Source organism: Miniopterus natalensis, chromosome 22 (assembly GCF_054644295.1).
Source record: "Miniopterus natalensis isolate mMinNat1 chromosome 22, mMinNat1.hap1, whole genome shotgun sequence".
NCBI lineage: Eukaryota > Metazoa > Chordata > Mammalia > Chiroptera > Miniopteridae > Miniopterus > Miniopterus natalensis.
In genome coordinates, this window is record NC_142102.1 from 5,362,995 (window position 1) to 5,377,871 (window position 14,877).

Below are 14,877 nucleotides of genomic sequence, written 5' to 3' on the forward strand. Positions count from 1 at the left end.
TTTAGGTGTAATTTCTGAATTTCTAGAGGGACTACACATTACTATTATTAAAAATATGACCAATGCCCGGGCTGGTGTGACTTGGTTCGAGCGTCATCCCTTACACCTAAGGGTCTCGGGTTCGGTTCTCGGTCAGGGCACATACCCAGATTGCAGGTTCGAGCCCCAGTCAAGGCAAATATGGGAGGCAACCAATCGATGTTTCCTCTCACACTGATGTTTCCCTCTCTCCCTCCCTCTCCCTCTCCCTCTCCCTCTCCTTGGGTGAGGGTTAAAAATAATTGTCATTTTGGCTCAGTGGTTAGAGCGTCAGCCCTCAGACTGAAGGGTTCTGGATTCGATTCCAGCCAAGGGAACGTACCTCAGTTGCAGGCTCGATCCCTTGACCTGGTTGGGGTGCGTGCGGGAGGCAACCAACTGATGTGTTTCTCTCACATCGACGTTTCTCTCTCCCTTCCATTCTCTCTGAAAAGCAATGGAAAAAATATCCTCAGGTGAGGATTAAAAAACCAAAAATAATAACAATCATATATATATTTATATACATATATATATATGAACTTGCCCCTGTGGATTTCAACAGGCATCAGGGTTCAAGGGAGAGAACAGTTTTAGTATTTCCTCTGAATTTCCTTTAGTATTTGGGTCCTGAGGTATGACGCGGATGAACCATTACTCTTATTTGGACTCAGGAAAGAAAATTCTCCATTATGGGCAAACATCCTAGTGAACTATTAAAGTGGTAATCTTCAGGCTGCCATAAGCACTTTTGGCAAAGCAGCCAAAATAGTACTTTACCACAGGGCTGGGGGAGGGGGCGGGGGGGGGGGGGAGTGTGGTATTTCAGAGAATCCATGAGCTTAGGACATAATGTATACAAATGAGGCCATGAAAAACAGTGGACCAATTGTTCTTGGGGCTTCAAATGAAAGCTTTCAAGATGATGATCTGAATTAGGAAGCAACACTTTTTATATACGCTGCCAAATGAATTATTAAGGAAGTACAAAATTTATAAAGGTATTCAATTACCTGAAACTATTTTCTTCACAAAAATCAAAATAAACGGGAATGCATTTTAAGAAGAAAAACAGATCCTCAGGGGGCAAAAAAGAAATCATTAAAATCTATGGGGGGAGGTGAAAAAACTATCCACATAAAACCAAAAATAATTTTTTTATAAATCATAACATTCTTGTACTAGTATTATTTAAAAAAAACCCTAACATATGCGAGAATAACCCCAAAACTGCACAGATCAGTTATTTGTGCAGCTTTGTTTAATTTTCCATGTCTACTTTGACAGAAACCTCAGATTTCATACAAAAGTGCTTAATATAGGTTTATGGTCCTATTCATGTAATGATTCTGCTGAAAGGAAAAAAGGCTACTCAGCAGTCATTTGCTCTACGCTGAAGTTGTCTGTTCCATGTCCTGGAAACATACCAGGCCATGATTTAGAGACATTTCATGGTTTACAGTATTATACACTGGGGTAAATATGCCATATAAAAATCATGAGTAAGAAGATAATAGTTTGGTAGTGACTTTCAAGACAACTAGAATAAATATATTAAAGTTAAGCAGGAGTAGATTTTATCATGTATGAATTATGTCTCAATGAAACTTTTTAAAAAATACGTATACAGAGAATGGCACAATCTTACTAATTTGCAACAAATCCATGTTTCTCTCTCCCTTCCTCTCTCTCTAAAATAAAAAGATCCCCATTCATGATAAAAACTTAATTAAATATACACGCCAAGCTCTCAGAATTCCTCTCCTTGTGCCATCACTTACTAAGATTTCTCCAGCAAGGTCAATCAGACAAAGATCCACGAACAGGTTGCTCTGAATGGCCGGACTACACACAATGATGAAAAGGAACCTGCGTGTCCTGTCTTAGGAAGTCGCCCAGACTCAATATTTATTAAATGGTTCTATTTATTGCTCTGTATTAGAAAAAGAAAGATGTCTGTAGTGATGTGGTTGGCAACAACAGGAAGAAAATAAATCAATTATTCCAACCAAAGTAGGAAGGAAGAAGTCACTGCAACTTTGAGGAATCCTCACTGAAAATTTCCTGTGGCCCATTTCATGTCCAAAATCATCAATTTTACAACCTTCTCCAGCCACCCCTCTAAGCACTCACCGAAAAGTGAGTCATTAACACATTATTTCACAGAACAAACGAACTCGAGGGCAGAAGGAACGCGGCCACCTGCTCAAGGTCACGCAGCTAGCTCTGTGACAGAAACGGGGCTGAACTGGGACCAGCGTCTCCTTCCAAATCCAACTATACAACTTTGCCAAGTAAAAGCCACTGTGTTGGGGGCGCAGGGGAATCAGGTGGCAAGTGGTGGTGAGGGAACTAGCAAAGGATTCAGCTACAGTTACTATTATCTCCTAAGGAGTGAAAAAGAAAGAAAAAAATTCCCCAGAAATTAGCATGTATCTGTTCATTTGCCAGTCACTTCCTGAGCCTCAAAAGCCCCACAGGAATTAATGAAGGGCAATTTGCATTTAAGGGACCACAGGAAAGAAAGCTGCAACACGGTTCACTGAATCACCCACGTCTTTCCCCAACTATCCTGAACCCAGTGTCTTTCAGTCCACACAATTCCATTCCCTTTGCATTAAGCAGATGCACGCCCCTCCCCCCAAAAAAACACATGCTTGATGTGAGCTAAATTAGGCACAAAGCTGGGGGCTGAAGAAAGATATTTAATACTGCATGGTGCATATCTGCATTTTCTCACTGACGACCCACTCCTTATCCCCTAACACTTCAGTACTGCTGAAATGAACCCAAAAATCTGGTTTTTCAACTTCCAAAATAGGTTAAACATGAACTAATTAACTGTTTGCAAAAGCACTTCGAGGATGTGTGTAAATGTTAATTATTAATGTTGATCCGCAAAGCTCCCTCATGTGAAAATACAATTCTATACTGGCAAGCTTCTGCCACTTTCAAGCCACAAACACAAAAGCCCTGCAGGTTTTTAAGAATTCTAGGAAAACTTTAAGGGCAAACCACAATGATTTTTCTATTTACAATAAGAACAAGCTGGAATTTTAAACTGGCTGTTTTGGATATAACTGTATCAGCGGGGGGGAAATGTGACTTAAGGCATACACAATAAAACTAGAGTATGTTGACAGTCACAAAGTCCTGGATGAAAGTTATAATTAACTAACCTGAGAGGAGCAAACTAAAATCTCTGAACCCCAGTTTCCTCATAAAAAAGGTGGGGGGGGTACCTATTTTATAGAGTTATTGTAAGGAATTAAGAGACTGTAAATGAACACACCATGTGCAGGCAGACACCCAGCGCAAGTTTCTTCTTCCCTTTATAGTGACTTCACTTTTTAGAGAGCACCTTTTAGGAAACAGCCTGCCTCAAAAGATCCCTCTAGACTGGGAGTCTTTTAAATACACACTATCCTATGCTCTAAGCATACATACAGCACCATTTCAGCAGAAGGGCCCAGGCAAAACCTTGGTCATTCCTGTCCACTGACTCACATATATCCTTAATTCTCAGAGAGCGCTCCTCAGCCAGGCTCCAAGGCCTCATGGGACCAAATAAACAATCAGAAGTCGTCTTCTCAGCTCTTGTTGCCCCCTTTTTCCCCTAAATAACTTGCAAACTGCAAGGTCACATCCAGAGTTCCTTGTTATTCTGAGCACAAAGTATCCAAGAGGCAAAAAAACACTTTCTTCCAGCTTTTAAAAGGTAACAAATTACTTCTATGCAATGCCACAGTGGACCGCCCTTTCCCCACTCCAGAAACCTATCTACTTTAGACAGGGCAGAAGTCAACTGGCAAGACCAGGTAGGTGAGTTGTTTACACATACCATTTCAAATTACACTAAGTGTTTTTAGAAGTGGCTTGTAATTTACAGAAAATGTGAAATCTGCAAAAAGCTGCTGTCATATCTGCCACCTTTAGCATAGTCATCACCTGGGAAAAGGAATGCACCTAAAAATCTAAGTTGATGCTGACAGTATAATTCAGATTTAGAAAAATATTCATGTTCAGTTCACTTTAACTGAAATGATCAGCCCACCACAATCAAAATGCAAAATGATGTCCCCTTTGAACAAAATGTCACATCTACCCTGGCGGGGAGAACATGTCCTAAAATTTTCCCAGGAGCTTTTAATGGACATAACAAAACCACCCATACTCTTAACCTGGTTCTCCTGTGATCAGGGCTCCAATTTTCAAAAGACCATAGTTTACAGAAAGCTGTGTTAACCACCACAAGCAAATGAAACTCATCAGCCCAGAAACTCACCAACTAAACAAACTATCTAAAAATACTAACTCCTTTTATTAAAAATAAGGTTAAAGGAATATATATACATTGCAGAATATTTGGAAGATCAAAAAATACCCTACCTACCATCTCATACCTCAAACATAACTTAATACTTAGTAATAGGCTCCTTCCAGGTTATCTTGTGTGTATCATGTGTGTGAAGTACACGCATGTGAGGCAACCCTGCATCACATTAAAAATCAGATAGCCTGGCCCTGGCCCGTGTGGCTCAGTGGATAGGGCACTGGCCTGCGTACTGAAGGGTCACAGGTTTGATTCCCGGTCAAGGGCATGTACCTGGGTTGCAGGTTCAATCCCCGGCCCCGGTCGTGGCATGTACGGGAGGCAACCAACTGAAGTGTTTCTCACATGGATGTTTCTCTCTTTCTCTCCCTCCTCCCTCCCACTATCTCTAAAAAACAATATAAAAAAATAAATCCTTGGGGAGGGTACAGGGCAGAGGGGAAAAAGGGGACACCTGTAATACTTTCAACAATAAAGATAAATTTTAAAAAAATAAAAATCAGATGCCTTAGAGACTGGAAATGTACAACACATTTCACTAATAATATTTTTATCATGCTCAGAAAAGTTTTCAGCATGTGTGGACTCCTAACTGCTATAAGATACAAGATATTGTTTGAGGTCACTACTACCTTCCCTCATTCATACCTAATCCTTCACAGTTATACCTAGTTGTTGTTGTTCACCACTGTCATTATTATTACTTGCTACCATGCCATGTGCCCCTCCTTGTGCTAGGAGCTTTACATATCCCTAATTCCCACAATAACCTCCAGCCCACCCTCCCTTCTCTACAATTTTCTAATTCTTACAATCCAGTCCAGGCTTCATCCCAAACTCCAGGTTTGCATACCCAAATACCTACTAATATCTTCACTTAAAGTCTCACATACGAGCATCTTGATAGAAGTAGGAAAAGCCTTTAGCAACATTCAATATCCATTCATGGTAAAAACTCTCAACAAACTAGAAATAGAACAGAACTTCCTCAAATTGATAAAGAACATCTACAAAAACAAGCAAACTAACTATAAATAACATATTAATGGTGAAACACTGAATGTTTTCCCCCTAATATTAGTAAAGAATGTCCTCTCAAAACTTCTATGCAGCATCATACTGGGGGTCCTAGCCAGTTCAATAAAGAAAAAAATAAAAGGCACACAAACTGCAAAGAAAGAAATGAAACTACCTGAATTTGCTGAAGACATTACTATCTATGTAGAAAATCCCAAAGAATCTAGGAAAAGGCTTTTAGAACTAAAAGTGAGTTTAGCAAGATTGTAAGATACAAGGTCAGCATACAAAATCCGATCCTATTTCTGTATACTAGCATTGAACAGTTAGGAAATTGAAATTATAAAAGGATCACTTACAACAGCACCAGCAAACATAAAATAGAGACAAAATAAAGACTAAAGAAATAACAATGGCCCGGCCGGGTGTGGATCAGTGGTTGAGTGTCAACCTAGGATCCAGGCGATTGGGGTTCGATTCCCAGTCAGGGCACATGCCCAGGTTTCAGGCTCGATCCCCAGTCGGGGGAGTGCAGGAGGCAGCCGATCAATGACTCTCATCATTGTTGTTTCTCTCTCTCTCCCTCTCCTTTCCTCTCTCTGAAATCAATAAATATATTTTAAAAAATTAAAAATAAAAATAACAATGTACTCAGTGAAACTTAATTTTACCCTGGTTAAAAAAAAATTTTTAATCAACTATAAAAAGATAATTGGACAAAAGGGAAAGTTGCATATGCACTAAACATTATAGAATTCTTAATTTTCTTAGATGTGATTGTTGCAAGGGTCAGCAAACTTTTACTATAAAAGGCCAGGCAGTTCATATTTTCAGCAGTTGTGGACCACAGGTATCTTGTGACTACCCTACTCTGTCACTGTCCCACCAAAACAGCCACACACAACATATAAACAAGTAAGCACTACTGTGTCCCAATAAAACTTTATTTATAAAAACAGGCAGTAGGCCAGATTTGGCCTGTGGCCCACAGTTTGCGGACGCCTAATGTAGACAAAACTACCGTGATAGAAAGCAGAATAGTGGTTGCCCATGGTGAGGTAGGCAACGGGATGAGGGCTATGGGGGGAAACTTCCTGGAGTGATAGAAATGTCCTCTGTCTTAATTGTGCCGTTACATGCACGGATACATTTGACAAAACTCATCAAACACTATATACTTATAATGAGCATATAAATAATATCTCAATAAAGTTGACTTGTTTATAAAAGGTACTCTTTCAAGCTGAGAGGATCAATGATGTGAGAAGCATTGACTGCCTTTGGAGTCAAAATAACCTCAGTTCAAATTTTAGCACCATAGTTTAATAGCTACGTGACCAGTCAAATCACTTCTGGGTCTGTTCCCTCATCCTAAAATGGGTTACTAACACTTGCCTCATAGTTTTTTTTAAATTAAATAAGAAATGTAGGTAAGACACAAAATATAACATCTGGCACAGAAGATGCACACTCCCCTGATGTGAGTAAACCAATGTAAAAAATAATAACTTAAGGAAATGAGTAAAGCGCAGATGACACTATCTTCTTTTGTACTCTTCTGAAATAGTCTAACATTCTTTCACTCACTGTTTACTGTGGTTTCACCTGACTTCAAGCATTGGTATCCAGTCAGTTCCTGTGATTTCACAGTAACTTGGGTCTAACAGCAAGCACTGTGAACTAAAATTTGTTTAGAGTTTAGAAAAACATTTTAATGATAAATACTGTAAAAGGAAATATGCAAAGAGCCAGAAGTAAAAAGTATCCATTTTCCCAAGCAAGAAGATTAGCAACAGAAATTGCATAATATTTTAATTACCTTTTATAAAGAAAGGCCAAAAAAGTTAGCTGGATGTTTTCCCCTTTTAGACTATGATTTGAAGTTAATCCAAACCAGAAGCCAACCAATAATGTTAAAAAATGACAGTATTTGTACAGCGCTTTATCCCATGTGATTTTACAACAGTAGTACGTAGCAGATAAGATAATTATTAAATTTGTTTTTATTTTGTAATTAAGGATACTAAGTCTGAGGTAGATGAAGTGGTTGGTTCAAGGACACACAGCCAATAAAGTCTGGATCGGAAGTCAGATATGTGGCTCCGTATCATGCGCTTTTAGTAGTCATCACCAGAGAATTCTCTTGGGTTCTGTGGAATTTTTTACGTAACTCCTAGGTGCACGTCCCTAACTTGAAATCTTTAGTTATCTAAAAGACATATTAATTACAGTGTGACATACTCTCTTAATTCCTAACCGTTCGGGAATAGCCGGCCAGAGGCTGAGGCCAAATATGGTATCTGGTACAGTCAGAAGTCAAAGCTGAAAAGGACTGATTTCTAACAGAAGAGTGTACAGAGTGAAATAAATCGTAAATCCCTCAGACCTTTTCCTTCACACATCCTCATACCCACATCACACAGACACACTGATATCCACCTTCCCCACCATCTTCTACTCTTCACATCCCGATGAGCCCGAGGACTACAAGACCACACGTGGGAGAACGTGGGAGTGAAACAAACTTCCACTAGCAGCTGCTTCCTCTCTCCCCATTTACAGAAGGTAAGACAGCCCAGTGAGTGACTGAGGAGCACTGCCTCCAAATGGATGCCTATCCCCGTCAGAAAGAACCAAGGCCACTCAAGTGCACTTAAATGTTAACTTTCAAAAAGGGGATTATCAAAACTCCAAGTGTGTTCATCTAGCTTTGTCAATGATGTTTTTCCCTTCAATCTGTGAGTCTGATCAAATGTAATTTTTAAAGTTTATTATAATCCTTCATGGTTAAAATCCTCACTTTATAAGAAAACCAACTGATATCCTTATGTGTGTTTTTTTAAATCCTTATTTAGGATACAAAATAAGATATAAAATCCTTATTTTATAAGAAAACTAATGGAAAAGTGAGCTTCAATATACACAAATGCCCATTACAGGTTAATATGTCTAGAATGTATCTATTACATTTGGTATTGTGACTATTCTAAACTAAGCTGGTAGAACTGATTTAAATCACTGCTTCCTTCCGTAAATGGTGACACCTTCAAAAAAAATGTTATCTTGAAGGGGAAGTGAGTGATTTGTTCATGTCTCTGAATTGTACTAGCACTATATTAACCTCTAGTACGGTTCCATCTTAAGCAAGTTTGAGAAATGCAGTTCCAAATCCATATTTCAAAACTAAGGTAAAATAAGGAAGGAAAGCTGTAACTGTGTAAATAAAAACTGAAAACAATCCATTTCCTAAACACTATAAATGCAGAGTTCTACCCTGCCAAGCCACTCTGCAAGTCCCACTCAAAAAGACTAACAAGTGATTGCGAAAGTAAAAGCTGTTTCTATTAACATTCAGTTCAACTAGCATTTTTAAAATATTGTATTTGATTAAGACTCAGTTCTCAGAAGGATTCCTTATTTATGAAAGAAACAGCTAAACTCCTATACTCAGAAGCAATAGATTTTTAAAAATGCGTTTTTAAGTCATATAAAATATATTAAAATTCTCATCATTACAGTGACCAGGTAATAGGCACCTACTTAATGTTGGGTACACAATTTCATTTATCCCTAAAAACACTGTTAGTATACTACCACACCTTCCATGGTAGGAAACCCAAGCTCTGAGAAGGTAAGTGTCCTGCTCAAGGCTACAATAATCAATGAAAGTGTGGGGATTTAAACTCAAATTTACCTAGCTTCACAGAATGTGTTCTTCTAAACTATGCTACCTCCCCATTTCGCAACAGAGAAATAGGCAGAGTGTGAATAAATTTGTCCAGCAGTCTTAATCGTTTCACCAAAAAAGGGAGATAATTTCTGAACCAGAACCACTTTTTGAAACCCGTAGCGCACTATTTCAACCTCACTTCTTTTCAAGAATTAACAGATTAAAAAGAAAAGTTGGAAACCCTTCTAAAGTAAACTAAATTCCATCAGAGATCTGCAAGGGAACTGTCATTTTGGACAAGTTCCCAGGGTTAGTGGTTCTATGTGCACAACCACCAGCGAGCACGAAGCACATCACCCAATTCAAACACATACTTGAACACCTGCACTGTTTTAAGACTCCTTCCTGGAAAAGAGGGTACAAAAATAAGGCCCATCACAAGCCTCAAGGAGTCAGACTAGAGGAGGAGTCCACTTATACTGCATATAATGTAGTCACCATTAGTCAGGCAAATAAATTACGTGTGAGAAACCCTAAAAGAAAAGTATGAACGAACGACGAGCTATCACAGCTCAGAAAGGAAAGCAACTGGCCTACTTGTCACATTGTGTTGTAAGAGTGTGTTTACATTTCGTTCCTCCCTGGCAACCCCGTCCAACCCTGTCAATCTCCTGCCCCACCATCCCACTACACAGGAACACACAACCAAGAAGGAAAAAAGTGACCACTTTGTTGCAGTTTACTGTTGTAGTTTAAAAGTACAACGCTTATTTGTTGATATATGCATTACACTTGATATAAGCATTAAAGAAAGAAGCACCATGCTTAAGACATAAGGAGATTTTTCTTTCGCTCCCACAGGTGAAGAAAGTTGGCCTTTTTAAAGCAAAATGAGGCCAATCAACCAGAAAAACCCAGAACACTTCTCTAGACTCCTCTTAGCATGAGAAATCAATCAAAGCAATTGCCACACACACACACACACTTTCTCCATTTCTTCTTTTTCATTTAGCAGACAGCAAAGGGATGTAACAACTGACATTCACACGTCCTACTCATTTCCTTTCACTAGGAATTTGATCAACGTTTCAGCCAGTTCCAGCTGGAGGATCTCAATAAATTATTCTCACATGATAAGCTAAATGAACCATTTTCAGAAGAATCACGCACTCAAAACTTGACAAGGCTCGCTCTTAATGCCGCCTGCAAATCCCCGAGAGGCCAGGAGGAAACACAAGAACTGCAACAGTGATTGGTCTCAACTGATCCTACCTCCTTTACAAACTTGCAAAAATAAAATAAAATAAAATTTTTTTAAATCATCGTTCAAAAACAGCAGCACTTGTCCTCATCTGGGCAACTCAATGTTTTAGAAAAACAGAGTAAGCGGCTGCTTCTGAAAATAAAGCGGAAAAAGAAAAAGAAAAAAAAAGGGCACGTTGCCTTTTCCTGAGGCAATAAACTCTCAAAACAGCTTCACTGAGCGCACAAAGCTCATCAGAAGTACACTCCAACTCCCCCTGGGAGTCCTAAATTCACAGCAGGGCAAGTATGATGTAATCATTCTGCTCTAAGAACTAGTTACCAGAAAGAAATTAATTAAGAAACAAACAAAACCTGTGTATCCTTTCTCCTGAGGTAAAAACACTGAGGGTTCTCTCCCCGTGTGGCTTTAAAAGTCTTCGCACACTGGCCGGCGTCTTTTTTTTAAAAAAGTGTCCGTAAACCGTGTTTACAAATAATAAAAAGTTTGGGTTGGTCTCAAGGAGGGCTGCGCTGGAAGTCAGTTCAGAGTCGCGCCCACTGCGGGTCCCCTCGGGCCGCGGGTCCCCGACCGCGCCCCCGGGAGCAGGGGCCAAAAGCGCCCCCCGCAGGCGGCCGCGGCACCGGAAAGCGGGTTCGGTCGGGCGAGAGGGACCCGCGGTGCAGCCGACGCTCCCCGCCCCTTGCGGAGCCGAGCCGAGGAGCGCGGGGCTGGGGTCCAGGCCTCCAGGGCGGGGGGCCCGGAGGGGGCACGCACGGCGCCGTGAGGCGGCCGCGCCCCCCGCCCCGGGAACTGGGCGGCCCCCGAGGTCGGGCTGCGGCCCGGCGCCGCGGCAGCGGAGCAGACAATGCGGGCGGGAGGAGGGGGCCGCGGGCCGGGCGGGGGGCGCTCCGCTGCCCATTCATCCCGCCCGCCAGCCCGCGCGCGCCCCCCCCTCGCGTCCCGCCGCCCCCTCCCCCTCCGCCCCCTCCCGTCCCGCGAGCCGAACCGCAGCCGCAGGGGGCGGCCCGCGCTCCCGCCCGACCCCTCCTCAAATCACAAAACTTCCCCAACTCCGCCAACTAAGTTGCGCTCTCACCGTGCGGCGCCCGGGGCTCCCCCACCGACCGAGTCGGGGCAGCTCCGCACCTTCGCCGCGGAGAAAAACAACGCGCGGCCGCTCTCCCGGCGGCGACGGCGACGGCTGGAGGCTGCGGCGGCTGAGGCGAGAAGCACGACGCGCGGTCTCACGGCGACTCCGCTCAGCTGCTCCGGCCGCGCGCTGGCCCAGCTCACAGCCTCGGCGGGCGCATGCGCCGCCAGGAGCTCGCGGGTGGGCGGGCTCCCCGGGAGGGGCAGGAACGATTAAGCGCGGAGCCAAGGATTGCGAGCTGGGATTGCACAGCACTGCTGTCCGTCAAGCTCCACACGACCAATAGGAAGACAGCTGCGGCTGGGCGATGCGCTCGGGTTGCTAAGGGAAGCTGAGGTTGCAAGGCTGTGGTGCGCCGCGGCGAAGTGATGGAAGTGGGGCGGCTGGCAGAGCTGCCCTGGAAGATGCCCAGCCGCCCTCGCCTCTCCGCCCCAGCTCCGGAAACCACCTTTCCTCTGTGTGCTCGTGCTAACCTGCCCTGTGGCGCTCCCCACGCATACTGAAATGGTTTACTTTTCTATTTCCCTCCACTTACAATCAGAAGGGGTAAAGTCTTTTGTGTGTCCAGTGTCTAGGAGAGTCATTGCTAGATATTCAACAAGTGTTTTACATGGATGGATGCATGGATGCATGCATGCATGCATGGATGCATGGATGGATGCATGGATGGATGCATGGATGATGGATGGGATCTATGGCCGCATCAGGATTTTGACAATGTATTTCAGGAACTTTTGGCTACTCAGTAGCCACAAAATCATACAATCTTCGAGTTGCAAAGGACCTCAGAAATCATCTGGTGGACATTTGAGAAACAAAATGTGGTCTGTTGGTACAGGAAGAAACGAATTCGTTTTTATAGTTGTGTGTTTATTTTAATGCGGATGGGAGATGGGCCGGGGGAAATGCCTATCGCGTCAAACCACTATTGCGTAGACGTTCTCTCTTAGATCAAATAGAAAGTTGTAAAAAATGAGTCTGCTTAAAGAAAAGTATTAAAGAAAAGTGGAAACACTTTCTATGCAGTTCAAGAATGCGCAAACTGATAGTTATTGATGTACAATGGTTGAGAGGGAGAAGGGTTTTTGGGGAAAAACAGCAGGGTGCTGGATGCGTTCTGTATTTTTATCTGAATGGTGGATAACAAAGGTATAGACGTGAAAATTCATCCAGCTGTATACCTAAGATTAGAGCACTTTACACATTTTATACATGTATTTTTTTAATGTTTTTATTTCTTTCAGAGAGAGGAAGGGAGGAGAAACATCAATGATGAGAATCACCAGTAGTCTGTCTCCAGCACGCCCCCTACTGGGGATCCAGCCCACAACCCAGGCATGTGCCCTGAGGGGGAATCCTAACGATGACCTCCAGGTTCATGGGTCCACACTCAACCACTGAACCACACCAGCTGAGCTACACAGGTATTTTTATTTCCATTTTTAAACACGACTTCCATTTGGGAAACCCTGATCCTGGCAAGCTTCTAAAGTCATTATAGTTCCAATGGTAGGAGAGTTAGGGGCTGCTGCATTGGTGGAAGGAAGGGAATCACAAAAGCCTCAGGATTAAGGAACCACCCTATCCTCAAAAATAAGTTATTGCCATATTTCTTAGTCGAGTGTCAAGGGGATTTATTTTTAGGATGTAAGAGTCCAGAGATTTCCTCCCAGTCACTGCAAAAAAAAAAGAGTCACTTTTTGGGGTAACATTATTTTAATTTTGTTAGGTTTCGTTTGGTGTTTACTTTAAGCGTTGGTTCCAGTGTAGAAGATGAGGTCTGTTATTCTGATTCCAAGGAGATTTATGGGCTGGCTCAAGAACTGCACATTTCATCCGATTGCTTTTCTCTTTATGCCCAGCCTTTTCCAGTTTATTCAGCTGCTCTCATAATTATCCCCAATTATTTATAATAGTGGGTTTTTGAAGCTAGAGTTAGAGAAACACCATGTTTTCTGAGCCCTAAACACTATTTAATGGAAATGGATTCCAACAACTCATGTGAGCCCTAAACTCAGGTTTTCTTGGGAGATTTTTAAAACATTCTGTTTTCATCTCTAATACAATATTTTCCCCCAAGATTATATGGAGTTTGCAATATTAAAAAACAGAAGTCCTTATTTGCACATAACAGTTACCAATAACTATAGTTTCAGCACAGCTTAAAATAGCTTTTTTTTTTTAATGGAACGAACATAGCACTTGTAATTTTGGGGGGGGGTCTTACCGTATGTTAATTCCCAGATACCAAAGCACTTCAGGGAAGAGCTGGTCCATTAGAATATAATTGAGTCAGGATCTTGGTTTTTCCTACTTTTTATTATGCAATGTACAGTTCATATGCAAACTTCAGCATTTGTCCCAACAAGGATCTTTAGGGCTATGCCTATTTTTCCCCCAGAAGATCTTATCAAGGCTCATGTGTTGCATTTATTAATAATGTCTCTTTAGATTCCTTCAATTTAGAAAGGTTTCCTTATTGTTTTTTCTTTTCTTTTGTTTATTTTTAAATATATCTTTATAGATTTCAGAGAGAGGAAGGGAGAGGGAAATAGAGAGAGAGAGAAACATCAATAATGAGAATCATTGATCGGCTGCCTCTTGCACGCCCCCTGCTGGGGATCGAGCCCGCAACCCGGGCCTGTGCCCTGACCGGGAATCGAACTGCGATCTCCTGGATCCTAGGTTGATGCTCAACAGCTGAGCCACGCCAGCCTGGCTCCTTATTGTTTTTTCTTTTCTTTTTCTTTTCATCTCCCATGGCACTGACTTAGTCTAAGTCAATTGTTTTGTCTGATTGGTCCCTCCCTGGTAGAATCAGGGTAAATTTTTTTGCAAGAATACATCATAGGTGGCGTTATATCCTTTCGATCACATCACGACACAAGGGTCCATTTGACCCTTAGTAGACTAATGTCTTTCAAAGTGATTTCCTTGAAACATCAGTTTCCATATCTATTCCTTAGAAAAGCATTGTCTGTTTAAGGGAATACAAGAAATGCTTTATATTCTCTATTCCTGCCCTCAGTGTGCACAGTATCACTACATAGTAAGGCCCTGAGAAGCACTGCATCAAAAACAACTGTTTAGCTTTGTTTAATCCCATATTTCTCGAGCTTGTTTGATCATGAAGCCTGTTTCTCTTGGAAAGCACATTGGTATCTCATTGAGGGAAACTGAAGTACTGTGGACAGAAGCAGGTGGGAGAATGCTGGGAGGGCGAAATCTGCAGACGCCCATCTCAGTCACCTTCCCTCCCAAATTCATTCTTTTTTCTATGTTCTGTCCTGCAGGAAAGGTTACGACATGGGCTGAGCCTGTAAGGCACCTGTGGCATGGTCCTCGGCCTGGCCCCAAACATCCAGGCTGATGCCAAGCGCTTTCGACTCTCTAGTGTCACACAGCAGAACATGTCCCCTGGCTTCTGTCCCCCCCCCATTACT

At 42.2% G+C, this 14,877-nt stretch overlaps 1 protein-coding gene across 1 annotated transcript in view; it reads right to left on the reverse strand.

Moving 5' to 3' along the window:
* Positions 1-11,474, reverse strand: part of AKAP13 (A-kinase anchoring protein 13) — a 201,787-nt gene extending 190,313 nt beyond the window's left edge. Inside the window, exon 1 of the mRNA XM_016209595.2 lies at positions 11,381-11,474. The gene's annotated coding sequence lies outside the window, so the exon portion shown is untranslated. The remainder of the gene's footprint in view (positions 1-11,380) is intronic.
* Positions 11,475-14,877: the final 3,403 nt, after the last annotated feature.